The sequence below is a fragment of the Silurus aristotelis genome (assembly GCF_946808225.1).
Source record: "Silurus aristotelis genome assembly, chromosome: 13".
NCBI lineage: Eukaryota > Metazoa > Chordata > Actinopteri > Siluriformes > Siluridae > Silurus > Silurus aristotelis.
Window position 1 is genome coordinate 16,165,200 of NC_139586.1, and position 17,182 is coordinate 16,182,381.

General features: G+C 37.6%; 1 protein-coding gene across 3 annotated transcripts in view; it reads left to right on the forward strand.

The window, feature by feature from the left end:
• The first annotated feature begins 221 nt into the window (after positions 1-221).
• pacsin3 (protein kinase C and casein kinase substrate in neurons 3) overlaps positions 222-17,182 on the forward strand; it is a 29,153-nt gene continuing 12,192 nt past the window's right edge. Inside the window, exons 1-2 of one of the 3 annotated variants that reach the window (XM_083557897.1) lie at positions 222-893; positions 6,954-7,020. The gene's annotated coding sequence lies outside the window, so the exon portion shown is untranslated. The remainder of the gene's footprint in view (positions 894-6,953; positions 7,021-17,182) is intronic. The other 2 variants (XM_083557896.1, XM_083557900.1) reach the window with 2 other exon arrangements.

The window sequence follows — 17,182 nt, forward strand, 5'->3', positions numbered from 1 at the left end:
AACTATTCAAATAAAAAAAGAATTAATTAGAATAATCATTTAAGGAAGAATTAATCATTTAATAACAATGTTAATATTATAATGGATTTATTATTATTTGATTATTTTTGTGTGATGATTAATCAAACGATTTAAAAGTGATCCGAATCAAAAGAATCGGATCATTTCACTCACTCGAGTGTGTTGGGGATGGAGGGATTCCAATGGCATAATTCCCCCACCAGGGGGCGTTATTTTACACTGGAAGGCTGTTTTAAAGGTTTGCCTGTTGCTAATGAGCGGGTCGGGAGTATTTTCTGTATTGTGTTTATGTAAGATCTTTTACTCTGCTCGCGGGTTCACTCCGGGGTTTGTTGATAAAGCAGAGAGGGAAGCAGACTGACTTCTGGTGGATGTAAAAGCGCACGCATCTCGGCTTGGGTAAATTATTTTTTTTGCTTCCCCTTAAAACACTTCGAGTGGTTAATTCCTGTAATTGGATCAATGGGCATAACGCTGAGCCACGTCGCCTAATGCCCCACTGCAGGAGAGCGCGCTGAAGGCTGCAAGTCCGACCGGCTTCAGAGTCATCCAGTTCTTCCGCTCGCAGTTCACTTCAGTTCAGGGTTTCTGCATGATCCTGGGTGCTGGTTGTTCTTGGTCCTGGATATCATTTCCAGTTTAGTGTCGTTACCATGGCACGCGCTCCAGGCCCCTGAACGCCTTTCAAATGCTCGCTGGGGTTTTTTTGTTTACTTTTGCAGATTTTCCGATTTACTTCTAAACGGATCGACATTTTTGTATCGCATCACTGCAGAGTGTAAATCAAACAAATCGGCGTTTGTTTGTCTTTTCATCCTGCTCGATTTCCCAACTCGTGGATCTCAGCGTGTTCCCTGACTGGGAACTTCCAAGTAAGTCTATCTGAATTAACACTTCATATTCAGCTTCATGTGGAATCACAGACATTAGATGAATGAGAGGGTGTTTCTATTAGAACTCCAGGTTTATCTCCATCATCTGATCTGCAATGTCGCAGTTTCATGCACACTTCACGTTCATGACGCAGCTTATGTTTGTAACAGAATGGAGAATGACTCACTCACACACACACACACACACACACACACACACACACACACACACACACACACACACACACACACACACACACACACACACACAAATCCAGATGTATCCCCTGACACATTCTGCATTCGAAATACATCATAAATCAGGGTACACGTGTTAACCCGTATTCATTGCCTTTCTAATAAACGCTGGCGCAATATTTCGACTCATAACCGATATCGCGATATAATCCTGACCTTAAAAAAACTGATATCGCACAGAGACTCAATGTGCAAATGCTTTCTACTCGAATCACAAAACCCATAGTGAAAAAACCGACTTATTCCACATATGTGTGTTTGGATTCTTTGCTGAATTACTGCATGCGTGCACAACATTGTCAGAACGATATATATACATGATTTATTAGTGTGCACTTTAGGAGCCATGTGGTAATATGAAGCATTGCATCTGCAATATGATATACCCATTGTGCAAGGCTAGTGTAGTCTTATTTGATTGGCCGGGTGTAAATACTTTTGTAAATTGCAATATCTTTGTGCAATCCCACAGATGCATCACATAATATCATCACTGCAAAGCTACTTATTCCATGACTTGCAATAAAGGTTTGGCAGTGTGTAAATTTCTAAGATTGCTGCTACGATGTTTGTCGAAAAACAAAACGGCTTCGCACGCCATAATTATTGGCGTAATCCAGAAGAAACATACGGATTTTTGAACAGGGTCTTTCTATTATCTCAGGCTCATTCAGTGTTTCTGTTTTATGATATTTTGATGACTTATTCACAGGGTATAGTAGTGAAATCAGGGTAAAACATCAGCTAAGGAGTTGGTTTACAGTTTATCGCTATGTGCAAACCCATCAGCCTGTGCTTTTTTTTTTTATTTTATTATTTGCTTTAATTTATTGGTTTGTGTTGGCTTGTTTCTCTGTTTTTATGTTCTTAAATGCATTCCAAGAAAATAAAATGAAATATATATATATATATATATATATATATATATATATATATATATATATAAATAAAAAACAGTGCCTGGTCTCTTTTTATAAGCTAGCATCAGAATGTATTTTTGATAGAAACTCCTGATCATTTCTGTAAGTTTTTTAGATGAGGACCTCTGCTAAATTCTGCAAAGTAAAACTTGTTAACTAAGTAAACACAACAGGACATCTAGCCCTTGTGCTCCTCACCTCTAACCAGTGTGTATGTGTGTGTGGGGAGGGGGTGTACATATCTAACGCACAAAAAAGTGTACACTATAACTGTATATAAAGGGAGAGGCAGTACACATACAGTATGTACATGTGCAGTATTTAGAGAGTAATAAATTAAACATATCTAAAACACAGGTATGATCGCAAATGATAAATAGATCATCAATATAGTTTTTGATCCATTTATGTCTTTGTCATTCGCATTGAATTATTGATGGCAAACTTGCAAATAATACTTAAAAAAATAAACTAGGTACACCAAACCTGTGAACATGAAGAGCCTCCTACATATGCTTTATAAACTGCAGCAAATATTTAGAGCATGTTTAAGAGGCAAATGTTTTCTAAGAGGAAGATTACTTTAAAATAATTTAGGTATAAATCCTTCTGGACCAAGCTTCAATGAGGCCCAGTATGACAAATCATACATTTATACCACCATATTGAGTTCCTCTTTTACCAAGTATGAAAAGGAGACATAATAATGTTGTCCAGTCCTCTTTCTTTCACAGTAAAGGCCTGTAGTGAGTGTTAGTGAAAAGACCTGCAATTATTGCCCCTACATGTGGCAGGTAATTGAGGCAAGAACTATTTTCAGTTCAGTTTTATTTGTCCAGCGCTTTTAACGATGGACATTGTTCCAAAGCAGCATTACAGAAACACAAAGAACACACTAAAACCTGCTTCTAAACACTTCTGGGTATACACTAAAATCAAATATATAGTAGAGCTGTTGAATAGAATTGTATTGCAGACGTTGACTATAAAACAAATCACAGTCATACAATTGGAAGCTCATTAGCTAAGTGGTTAAAATATTGGACTTCTGATCAAGTTCAGCACCATTAAGCACTATCAAGAACTGTTGCCTAGTTCCTGCATAAGTGCATCTACCAAAAGCTTTGACTGTAAGTAGTGTTAATTAAGTTATTCTAATGTGTTTTCTGTAGAATTTGCTAGTTCACAGAGCCTTGTATGCAAGATATGCCAATAAAACACCTAAAAGAAAAGTCTAATCAGTTAGTAGTGTTAACCTTTCTTTGGGGAGATTTATGGAGGTTTTGTGGAAGGAGTCCCCAATATAAGCACTTTACTATTTGTCCCATTAACCTCAACAGAAATAGAAGACTGCTTTAGATATGCTGTGACATGAGTATGAACAGGTTCCATGTATGCGTCACTGCAGATACGTCAAATGTAAATATAAATGTATTATATATAGGATACTTCAGGATGTTCTGTTTAAGGACAATCAAATTCAGGCTGGATTATTTTCTTATAACAGCATTTCCTGTTAGGTTTGTAGTCATTACATTGGTCCCTGGTGGTGGTGTTCCCATGTTTTGAAATAATTTGTTTAAAACTCATCTTCCATGGAAATAGGTTGCTTTTCAAAACGCATACAAAGAAACGGCGTAACATCGCCTTAAGTAATCCAGACCTCCCGAGGTTTATTGAAACGTTGAAGTATCGTTGAAACAGGATTCTCCGGTTGAATGGGACCCAAATCAAACATTCAGTCATGTATGGCACAGACAAGTTTGATATCAGCAGACTTTTCTATAGGGATGTTATTGAAGAGAATGACTGACTGAAACGGAAGCTCCCAACTGTGTGTAGGGTTAGAATGTTTGTGGCACCTGGTCATTTTCTGGTGAATTCATCTGTAAAGTCAAGTTTAAGCAAAATGTTTTCTTAATGGTAGATGTATTTAATAATAGTAGGTTAAATTGAGTAACAGGAAATCCCACAGTTTTCTTTTTCTTTTGGCACCTTGCAATGTAGCAACTAATGTTTACTATAAAAGCAATCATGTATGTCATAAAATAATGTTGAAGTACACTCCAAATGGATATTTTCTCTCTTTTTTCATTGGAATCTTTAAGCACTTAAGAAGGAAGTTCAGGCTTATTACCGAATGTTTTCATCTAGTGTAATCTCTCAAGGCAAAGCAAACCTTGGCCTTGGGCTGTACCTGCATGAGATCTTGTCTGTAAAGCCGCTCCTTAGGTGCTGATCTTGTTGAAGTTTCTTGGAAAGGCAACTTAAGTTAAAAAAAAACAAACAAGAATTTCACTCTAAGCTTCCTCCTATTGATGATATATCAGCATATTGCCTGACTCTAACTTCTTTCCCCCTAAACTATTCAATGTGTATTCTGTGGAGTGACCATGACTCATTTGTTGTGCGACTCGTAGCCAGATTACAGAGTTTGCTTCTGTATTGTCCATACCCACTATGTTTCTGCATCTACTTGTTATCCGTGGAGCAGCCACAGATGTCAAAGAGCTCAGTGTTTGGCCTCTGGAACTGCTTGGTGTATACCCTTCTCTTGAAAGCTCAATGGCCTTTGAGTCCTCTTTTAGGCATGTCAAAAACAAAAGGGCTTTTGTTCCACGCCCAGTATCCTGCCATCAGCATAGTGTACACCAGAGACACAACCATGAACTCTCTGGCTTTTGCTAAAAAATAAACCTGCAAGGTTTGAACTATGACCATTGATTATCCTCCTGGTAAATTATGTCACAATACACATTTCTGAGAATCCATAGTCATTCTCTGTAATAAGTAGCTGATTGAATACATATATTTTTTATTTATTTGACTTTAATAATTCATATAAAACCATTCATCAGATATATAAAAAGGATTTTTATACGGTTTATAACTTTTATGGAGTCTTAAAGTTGTGTCCATGCATTTGTAAAAATCTGTAATCTGAAGTAAAGATTTCATTTTCAGTTTCCCATAATGGGAGAATTTTGAGAATGGAGGACTTGATTAGGAAGAAGAGAATAAAGAAAAAAGACAGACTGTTGAGACAAGGACTGTTTATTGTTGTAATGTGAGTGATAACTCGTTTCAAGGACAGTGTCAAACGTAACAAAAAATGGGTTGAAAAGAATGCTATCAGGCTTTCAATACATAACAAATTGGTCTTTTAGGAGCAAAATACCTCGAGACCTTTCAGAAAATTAACAACCTTCAGATTGTAAGAGTTAACAGCACTGTTTAGCTTCACGCCATGTCACAGCACTCCATCGTTATTTTCTTATAAAGGCATACCCCCTGAGGGATTTATTACTTCCATAAATGTTTCATTTTTATAAACAAAGCATCTGCACCATTGTCATACACACGTCTTGTTTGCTTTTATGTCATCAAAACCGAAATGTTTTGATTTGTATTATTACATCATAACTCTTAATACTTACCTACACTCAACTTCTTAATTATTGCATTGTTGATGCAGCTGATTAATCGTACAAACCCTATTCGGAAGTTGAGCCCACAGAGGAGAAGCAAGCTTCAGCGCTGAATAACTGAGGGCCTGTGCGCCGAGTGTAATTAGAGAAGCATGTTTGAACCTGAGGGACCAGGAATGTGGGAAATGCCTCAATGGTGTCACATGACCTAGGTTAAATAAGTGTTACATGTAAGCATCAAGTTGGAACCAGGGGATTGATGTTGTACCTAAAGTTAAGCACATTTTCCTTCTTGTCTGTTTTAAAGATAAATTTTTTTAATAACTACTATAATCTTCAGATAATGCATTTATGTTATAACGATTAAAATGCTACAAAGCTGCTGTATTGATGATAGGGCGTTGTTTTATTTCTAGTTGTTTCTAATACACTTCCTTGTATTATATTTGCATTCAGCACTGTTATAAGAGGGCTGGGAGTCCATGTTTCGTCATTTTAAGTGCTTTTGTGCAAGCTCCCAGTACTCCATTTACACCATGGGAAACTCTACAATCAAATCAACAGTCTCTCTGAATGGCAAATAATTGTTGTTTTTTTGTTTGTCACACAACGAAACTAAATTTCTGTTCAGAAAGTGTGGTTGCAATGGATTTCTTGATGACGTCTTTGATTCACTTGCATATGTGGAGGGAATGCAATGAAAAATAATATAATAAGCCTTGCATTGAATCCTGGTTAAAACTAGTTAAAAAGTATATATAATAGTTCTAGAAAGTAGCCCCATGTTTGGCTGGAACTGGGCAAAATGAAAATTATAATTGATATTATGATCAATTATATACTACACAAGACACTTTTAATGTAATAGTCTCCTAAAAAGCTAAAATGTTAAATCATGCTGAAAATCCCACTTTGTTCCATGTCATAATGCATTAAGCTTAAACATAACATAAAATTCAGTTATGGTCCCCTGGTGGTCTAGTGGTTAAGATGCAGCGCTCCCACCGCTGCGACCCGGGTTCGATTCCCGGTCAGGGAACCATCCCCAGCCACTCTTAGTGCCGGTCCCAAGCCCGGATAAATTGGGGAGGGTTGCGTTAGGAAGGGCATCCAGCGTAAAACATGTGCCAAATCAAACGTGCGGAGGATCCGCTGTGGCGACCCCTAACGGGAGAAGCCGAAAAGAAAGTTTATAACATAAAATTCAGTTACCGGTATGTTAAGGATCTGATCAGCTGCTGCATAGCAGCGAATTAACTGTGTGGTTTTCTGCTGTGCTACTGATGGCTTTTCTAACCTTTCTATGTGTGGCATTTGAATCTCCAGCTTGGAATGTGCCACCTTCGGGTGTCAGGACTTATATTAACTTGCTACCTCATTTAATGCCGCATGACCAGCCTTTCCTGCTTCTGTGCACTGTCGCTAACAGCTCGCTCATCTTCCATCTCTTTCAGGGCCACTGTACAGGCAGCGTACCTGGACAGAGGCATTACTAACCCCTAACATTTCTTCATATACTGGGTAAGTTTCTAATGTATGGTATGGCGATGATGTGCAATGTATTTGCCGCTCTTGTATACTCTGTATTGCTTTGCGTTTCTCGATTAGGAGCTGACTAATCACACAAGCTGGACACTTTTGCTATTGATTTTGTAGTTTGTCTTTTTCCCAGCTGACATTTTGCATGCTGTGCAGGATCAGGCTTCTTGTATTGCAGATGTTGCAGGGTGTTAAAGACAGGGCCTTTGTGCTAATATTCAGCAGTTATTTGAGGTTGGTAGCTAGGGTCATAAATAGGGATGCATCAATATCGATATTGGTGTCTGGGTCCTGTTCGATACCCTGCTCGTTCTCATTATAAATGGTCCTACATCAACATTCAATTCAAATGATGCAGGCACGATTAAACCTCTACAACATAAAACTCAGCACAAGACTTTTCTTTCCATCAGCAAACGCTGACTAAAGGAGAATAAAGTCTCAAGAATGCTAGGTGAGTGTCAAGAACAACATACTGACAAAGAGCTGTTATTTTCTATCAGCTATTATCTGTGATTTACAGCCTACTTTATTTATTGATGTACAGAAATGCTTTCCTGAAGTGAGACTCTTTTCTACCGTGGCTCCAATTGAAAATACTGTAAATAATATCACTAGTTATTGCACTCATTCGCTATACTTGGGGGGGCATCCGCAATGTTTTTGATTGATCAATTAAAAGTTTTCAGAAAATTTCAGAATTTTTATTGATTAACATTAAAAACAAAGAGGCCTAAACAAGCTTGTGTACAGATCATTTTCACAATTTTTGTGAAAATTAAAAATGACAGCAAAAAAAATATTAAAAAAAGGGAAAGCCACTCATCGGAAAGTTCCCATGTTCCATTAACGGAGGCCGGTGTTTTGAGACAATACCACTGCAGCACTCGGTCATCTTGTATACATTAATCAGATTAATGACCACAAGTTTCCAGCAGGGCTTGTGTGAATATTTCACCCCTCCCCTCCCTCCCCGTGGCCTCGTTATACTGAGATGGAAGCCATTGTTCTCATTGTTTGGCAGCTACTTTGGCATGTCCTAAACAGGAGTACATCAGTGTGGGAGTGTTACAGAGATACCGTGTCTGTTTTCATACTGTTAAAGTTTGCTTAAAGGTATACTGAAGTTCACTGAGGATTTAATCGTTGCGTTTGTCCGTGTTTGAAGGAGTGAGTGTATGTGTGAGCGAGGTTTTAAAAGGGCCATGCTAACAAGTACCACATGCCACAAGTCATGTACTCCAAGCCACATCTGACAAGTAGGCTAATGGGTTCCGAATGTGCTGCCATTAGCTATCCAGTTTCATCCTGGCGTCTACTACACACCTTTTTTTTTTTTTTTTGCGTTTTTAAAATGAGCTCTTTGTTGAAAGTAATGCTGAATAATGAACAAGGATACATTGTGATGTCTATATTCTATACACACAATTGATTTTATTTTTGTTTTTTCTTTTGCTTGTATACAACTGTGACAAATGTGCCTCTGATTTTAACCCGACAGCTTTGTGTACTGATTTGGCGTGAAGGCCAAACAGAGTCAATGACCGATGCAGTGTAAACATCCTCTGGCAGCGGGGTCATGTTCTCTGCTTCGCCCTACTAGGAGCCAGTTTTAACAAGAAGTTGTTGCAGTTGTCAGATTGTGTTTGGTAACTGTTAAGGTCACAGTGTTTGCTCTATGACTTTAAATTTGAAATTAATTATAAAATAAAAAAATTAACAATAGAAGTTGATGCCCTGGAAGCCCCGTTTCTTTTTTTCCTATTTAAAACGTATCTCCTCTTGACTTTTCTGCTGATGCAGCATCCTTACTTTCTGTCAGGGTGAATGGAGATACTTTTGACTTTATTAAGAAGAAATATAATTCATCATTGTATGTTAACGCTTACATTAGCTAAGGGTATTGTTAATGTCAGTTATATTATTATTATTATTATTATTATTATTATTTAAAACAACTACCGTAATTTCCGGACTATTAAACGCACCCAAATATAAGCCGCACCCGCTGAATTTGACAAAGATTTTTATTTTGAACATAAATAAGCCGCACCTGTCTATAAGCCTACATGAAACTAATGAACTTTACACAGGCTTTAAAGAAAGACAGTGTCTGTTACACGACTTGTATCTAAACAGTAGCCTACCAAGAAAGTCATTGTTCTCTGTCTTCCTCCTTCCTTTCACAACTATTTCTCTCGGGAGTTTTTCTTTTGGCATCGCCGTGTGTTAAAAATCACCATCAGTGAAGCTTTTCTCCCGATGCCGTGCAGCTCAAAACAAAGGTGAAGTGCGGTTTTTTTTTTTTTTTTTTTTTTCATGCCCAGTTGTTTTCAGGGTGACGAATCATTTGCATTTCCTGTTGACAGTCCGAGTGAGCGGCAGGTCAAACGTCAGAGGAACCTCATCCATATTTATGATGTGGTGCGGCCCGATTCAGTGGGAGTGCATCTGATTTAATATAAAGAGTTTTATTGGTTCACCTGAACCCGATCGGTAATTTCATTGGTCTAATGTTATGGGGCTCAGTTTTTTGGCGGCATGACGCTTGTGAAACCGGGATAAACCCAGGAAAAATCCATAAATTAGCCGCTTCGTTGTTTAAGCCGAGGAGTTCAAAGCGTAGGAAAAAAGTAGCAGCTTATATTCCGGAAAATACGGTACAAATGCTGCCTGTAAAAGTAATTGTTTTTATATTTTCAGCTGAAAGTTTTTAAGTCATGTCGAATAAATATAGTTAAACTATTTTTACTGTATTCAAAAAAATGTATTTAGTAATTATTTTTTTTAAGGTTGCCATGTCTGTCAGCATTATTTATTTACTTATTTATTTTTTTAGTTCAAACTCAGATGAAGTAAAAAAAAAATAATAATAATTTCTTTTTTTGATTACTTTGGTTAATGATTTCTACTCTACCCACAGTGCTGTTTGACTACCAGCTGATAGTGGTGCCAGATAGTGGTGCCAGGATGATTTAGCTCTTAACTCAAAGAGAGTGATGCAGCGGTACTTTAGTCCTTTAGCTCTTTTAGCTGCTCATCAATGCTTTTTTCTCAAACAGATAAGCGTGAACAATTTTTACTTTTATTTTTATATTGCTCTCAATAACCTAAAACTCCTTAACTGCAATATTTAAAAATAAACGTCCGCTAGCTTGGTGTTACGACCCCAAGATGAGCCCAGGGTTGACTTGGGTCAGTAAAGGGTGGTTTACCGGTGTAAACAGGAAATGCTAGGCTTATATCCAGAGAATAGAGTCCACAACTATACTGTCATATACAGGAGCTATGACACATCACACTTGTTTTTTTTTCAAATGTATATTATAATGAACAATTCTATGTGAGAAAATAAGCTATTTAACGTTCATTTTAAAAGACAAGATTAAAACCCGATTATTATCCTATGTGCTCGAGGCTATTTAAATGAATCTGCACTGGCAGAAACTATGTCCCCTGTGATATTACCATGACACAAAACTGCTAAAGCTAACATCTCATGGGAATAATTTAAATTACAGCAACCATCAAATGAACATTTCAGAGATATTCAGTATCAACATTTAATGTGTGACAGGGTGATTTGGTTTGTTCTGTGTTAGGAATACAACTTTCGTACATTTTAAACATCTCGTGCTTGCACAAGCTTAAAGTAAATTCCCACCAGTCGTGTTTTTAAGCATTTTTGTGCACAAAATGTGCACTGACTAAATAAGATGCACATGTACATGTCTAATACTCTTTCAATACATCCTATCTTTGTCACTTATGACTTATTATCACTTCCGTGCTTAAATTTAAGTGCAAATTCCTATTTTAAACCTCACTGTACGTATGTACATAATGTTTAGCAGTGCCATGATTGATAAACCTGTTTAAAACACAACACGCACTGTTTGTTTCCTGTCATGCTGTCTGTCACATTTTCATTAAGCTGTGTTATGTAATTACAGCTGACCCAGGCTTGTCTGTCCCCCAACCCCCATGTTGCAAATAAACTGTTTTATTGAGATAAATTAACGTACTATTACCAACACAGCATGTCCGGTGTCAGTTCGGGGGCAGTGCAGGCCAACAAAAATAAGATACTCTTATAAGTATTCAATATCTCTAGAGTTCAATTCTGTAATTAACATTGGAATGAAAGAGACTTGAATAATATGTTGTTTGCTATGTTGTATTCAGTCTTATCAAGGCTTCCCATACTTAGTTTCTAGTTTGAAATGTATTTTGCAAAACTAAGGGACTCTTAAAACTTCGAGATTTTCTCTTATTCATTATTAAATTGTATGTAATGGTTGTTCTGTTGTCCAATATTATCTGTTGCGATTAAACAGCAATAAAAAAAAGCGCAAATGAAACATACAGACCATAATGTATATTAATAAAAAACTAATCATATAGTGCTATAACATACTCCATTTCTTTTTTTTGTAAGGTCATACAATATTATTAAATAGCTGTTTCAGTGTAAACCCTGATGTTTGCATGGAATCAGCCAGTTCCATTAACCAAAAGTAGTGTAACCTTCACCCAACATTTTAAAGTAGCAGTCAAACAGTACATTCACCAGCTGATGGATTAAGTGGAGATATTGAATTTCACCACTGATGGCACAGCTGATTACTGATACATATTAAGCCTGATGTTAGTACAGGCACTGTGTTAGCATATCTGATCTAGCTATAATTTAGCAGTTGGGGTAGGATCGGTGTCTGCCTAGAATCTGCTTAGGCTGTTGTAAAAAACCTGAAAGGCTGCTAACTTCTTAATATGTTATGCATTTCTCTATTAGTAGACTCATATTTGATTAAACCCAAAGTATAGTGCTCCAGCGTGCAAGTTTACATCTTGTAGTTAATGTAGTCTATGATATTGTTAAGCATGGCTAAATTCCTACGGTAGTGTTTTTATTTTGTATTTTATTTTGTATTTTATTTTTCTTTAAATGCAGTTCTGTATTGTTAGTGCTGTTTTTTAATTTTTACATTAATAATATAGGCTAAATATCGGTATCGCCAAGCACCTATTTTTATAAAGTCTTTCTTTTGTTCGTCTTAGAGTTTTAAAGTGTGGCAGATTTATTTAACTGTTTATTATATATCCTACATGTATAACTGATAGCGTGTCATACACATAGGCTCTGCTGCATATAAGGACACTTGCCAACCTGGCTTCATTCTTAAATTTACTTTAGCAATTATTAAACTAAATTAAACGCACATGTGGAGGAAGTTATGCAAGACTTCAGACAATGCCGTCTACTTTCAGTATTTGCTTTTTTGTACACTGATTTGGGACATTGAGCACTGCATAGCATGAAAGTAGAATTATTATTACATAGCATATACATTTGATTATTATGATTTAATGTAGGTTAGAATTGTGTCTAAAATGGCTGATATTTTATATTAGGTTTGTATGCTACAATGTGGTCTGGAAGCAGCTTGAAAGCTTTGTCAGCCATGTAATTATGGACCTTTTGCCCAGACTTTTATCGGGGCGAGATCAATTGGAAGACCGAAAGGCAGTGATGTATGAAATACAATAGGTCTCAGTGCTCCCATCTTAGATTTCATTTTACACCTCTTTAATTTCCACATTCGTTTCCATCATGCTGCCTTAGGGCTGCATGATTCTTGATAAAATGGCTCAGAATTTGGTTAAAGATTCTTACTTACAATTGCTTAAACAATTTTCCAAGGAATTATACATATCTATATAACACGCACACAATATCCAAGTTTCATTTCTACACCAGTCATTGTGCAGCTTATATAGCAGTACAAATTTATTGTCTTCTAAAAATAACTCAACATACAGACATTGTTGTGAAAATAGCAAGCAACAAAAGTGAGTACACCCTAAGTGATAACAGCTGTACGTCATGTAACCATGCAAAGCCACATTTACTATTCATCATGTTCATGTTTGTGTCTGCTTAACAGGACCATACAAATTTGTGTATCTTGTATTAGAGCAGTTAAAGTTTGGTGTTTTGAGTACAATTCTCTCATACAGACTACTGGATGTTAAACATGGCACCTCATGACAAAGAACTCTTTGGGGAATTAAAATTATTGTTCTCCAAAAAGATAGTCTAGGCTATAAGAAGACCGGTAACACCTTGAAATTGAGTTACAGTGAAGTGGCCAGAGCCATATAGGGGTTTTACAAGTCTCGCGAGGGTCGATTAAAGAAGTCGAGTCCTCGTGCTTAGTGTAGGGTGCAGAAGCTGGCTTAAAAAAAAGGCGCAGGAGTGCTGCCAGCATTGCTTTAGAGGTTGCAGAAGCAGAAGGTCCGCTTGTCAGTGCTTAGACCATACGCCGCACACTGCAACAAGTCGGTTTACATGGCCGTCGTCCCAGAATGAAGCCTATTCTGAAGCTGGCTTACAAGAAAGCCTGGAAACAGTTTGCTGAAGACAACCTGTCCATGAGCATGAATCTATGTCCTGCGGTCTAATGAGAATAAGATAAACTTGTTTGGCTCAGATGGTGTCCAGCATGTGTGGTGACGACCTGATGAGGAGTACCAAGAAAATTGTGTCTTGCCTACAGTTATGCATGGTGGTGGTAGCATCATGATCTGGGGCTGCATGAGTGCTGCTGATACTGGGGAGCTGCAGTTTATTGAGGGAAACATGAATTCCAACATTAACATTCTGAAGCAGAACATGATGCCCTCACTTTAAAAACTGAGCCGAACGTAAGTTTCCAACATAACGACCCCAAACACATTGCCAAAATGACAACTGCCTTGCTGAGGCAGATGAAGGTGAAGGTGATTGGGTGGCCAAATATGTCTCCAGACCTGAACCCTTTTGAGCACCTGTAGGGCATTCTTAAGCGGAAGGTGGAGCAGCGCCTTGTGTCTAACATCCAGCAGCTCTGTGATGTTATTGTGGAGAAGTGAAAGAGGATCCCAGCAACAACCTGTGCAGCTCTGGTAAATTCCTTGCCCAGGAGGATTATGGCAGTGATAGATAACATTAGTGCTCACACAAAATATTGAAATTTTGGACACAGTTTTAAAATGTTCACTTAGGGTGTACTTACATTTTTTGCCAGTTATTTAGGCAATAACGGCTGTATGTTATTTTTAAAGGACAGTAAATCTGAACTGCTCTATACACTGCACACTGACTAATCTCAAATATACCCAAGTTTCATTTCTATCGTATTGTCCCCATTCTCACATTTGTTGGATTCTGTGTGTGAATATGTATGTATGTGTATATGGAACTATATACATTCACACATATGTATATTTATATATTATCAGTAATCCCCCGCTTTACCACAGTTTGAATCTCGCACTTGCATTTGCCATAACTAATAACTAATGTTTCGCAGATTTTCCCGGTCTTTCACGGATAGCTCGATAGACTTAAAAACTTCTAGGGAATTGTTTTTATGGAGTTATATTTTAAAATAATGAAATGTATTAATAAAAAATATAATTAAAATGAAGTAAGATGTTAATACAGTACTGTATACATAAAATAGCATTTTTGGGGTGGCGCCCATTTTATCGCGTTTTTTTCGTTTATCACGGGCGGTTTCGGGGCTCGATAGATTACTCTATATAAGTGTATGTATGTCTGTCTGTGTGTGTATATATGTACAGTGAGGAAAATAAGTATTTGAACACCCTGCTATTTTGCAAGTTCTCCCACTTAGAAATCATGGAGGGGTCTGAAATTGTCATCGTAGGTGCATGTCCACTGTGAGAGACATAATCTAAAAAAAAAAATCTAGAAATCACAATATATGATTTTTAAACTATTTATTTGTATGATACAGCTGCAAATAAGTATTTGAACACCTGTCTATCAGCTAGAATTCTGACCCTCAAAGACCTGTTAGTCTGCCTTTAAAATGTCCACCTTCACTACATTTATTATCTTAAATTAGATGCACCTGTTTGAGGTTGTTAGCTGCATAAAGACACCTGTCCACCCCATACAATCAGTAAGAATCCAACTACTAACATGGCCAAGACCAAAGAGCTGTCCAAAGACACTAGAGACAAAATTGTACACCTCCACAAGGCTGGAAAGGGCTACGGGGAAATTGCCAAGCAGCTTGGTAAAAAAAGGTCCACTGTTGGAGCAATCATTAGAAAATGGAAGAAGCTAAACATGACTGTCAATCTCTCTCGGACTGGGGCTCCATGCAAGATCTCACTTCGTGGGGTCTCAATGATCATAAGGAAGGTAAGAAATCAGCCCAGAACTACACGGGAGGAGCTGGTCAATGACCTGAAAAGAGCTGGGACCACCGTTTCCAAGGTTACTGTTGGTAATACACTAAGACGTCATGGTTTGAAATCATGCATGGCACGGAAGGTTCCCCTGCTTAAACCAGCACATGTCCAGGCACGTCTTAAGTTTGCCAATGACCATTTGGATGATCCAGAGGAGTCATGGGAGAAAGTCATGTGGTCAGATGAGACCAAAATAGAACTTTTGGGTCATAATTTCACTAAACGTGTTTGGAGGAAGAAGAATGATGAGTACCATCCCAAGAACACAATCCCTACTGTGAAGCATGGGGTTGGTAGCATCATGCTTTGGGGGTGTTTTTCTGAACATGGGACAGGGCGACTGCACTGTATTAAGGAGAGGATGACCGGGGCCAAGTATTGCGAGATTTTGGGGAACAACCTCCTTCCCTCAGTTAAAGCATTGAAGATGGGTCGAGGCTGGGTCTTCCAACATGACAATGACCCGAAGCACACAGCCAGGATAACCAAGAAGTGGCTCTGTAAGAAGCATATCAAGGTTCTGGCGTGGCCAAGCCAGTCTCCAGACCTAAACCCAATAGAGAATCTTTGGAGGGAGCTCAAACTCCCCGTGTTTCTCAGCGACAGGCCAAAAACCTGACTGATTTAGAGAAGATCTGTGTGGAGGAGTGGGCCAAAATCCCTCCTGCAGTGTCTGCAAACCTGGTGAAAAACTACAGGAAACGTTTGACCTCTGTAATTGCAAACAAAGGCTACTGTACCAAATATTAACATTGAATTTCTCAGGTGTTCAAATACTTATTTGCAGCTGTATCATACAAATAAATAGTTAAAAAATCATACATTGTGATTTCTGGATTTTTTTTTATTTTTTTTTTTGATTATGTCTCTCACAGTGGACATGCACCTACGATGACAATTTCAGACCCCTCCATGATTTCTAAGTGGGAGAACTTGCAAAATAGCAGGGTGTTCAAATACTTATTTTCCTCACTGTATATATAATATATGAGAATTGTGTATCTATACGTATGTATGTATGTGGGTATTTATTTTTGTTATTTTATTAGTGTGGTCTTTCCACTTTCCTGAAGGACTGATTGTGAATGAAAACCTATCTGCATTTTAATCCCTGCACAGTTAAATCCTAAACCGAAAACAAGTTATTTAATTAATAGTTCCAGGATTCCAAGAATGCAGCATGTCCTCCCAAACTTGCAAGGAAGGCAGCAATGGCTGGTTAAATAATTAGCTGTTGATTTCTGTTTTTCTGCCAAGGACGACTCACAAGTCACTCGCGAAAGAAAATCGTTCTTGATAAACTGATGAGTTTTGAGCAAGGCGGCGCATGTGGCCATGACTCACTTGCTCTATTCATTCATTAAATACGTTTTGTTATCATTTGATCAGTTATTGAGGATTGTACAAGTTTTAGGTTAAACATTTGTTTAGGATCAAGCTGAGTCTCTTGGGGTTTAGTTAAATTAAAAAATTTACTTGGGTTATCTGATTTTGTTTCTCTAGTTTTTCTTCTGCAGATTTACTGTTCTGTTTTTTTTTTTTTTTTTTTTTTCTCCCCATATCTGTTGTTTCTTAGGATTACTGTTATTTGTCTTTGTAACCCATGAGTTTTTGTGCAGGATTTCTCTCGAAGATTCATACAATGCTTTCTAATTGCTTGGTCTATTTTCCTAAAGAGCTTTCAAATGTTTGGCTTTTGTTTTCCAAAGTGCACCACATACCTTAATTTTAGATATATCTTTTTCCCATTGAGTTCATTGAGGTTCTTCATTGCATCTGCACACAGCTGTTTAAATCAGTTTCTAATATCCAAATGAGATTAAGCTTGTAATGGTGTGTGCTGTAGTCTCTTGCCAGCTCTGCTGAATCTCAGGGG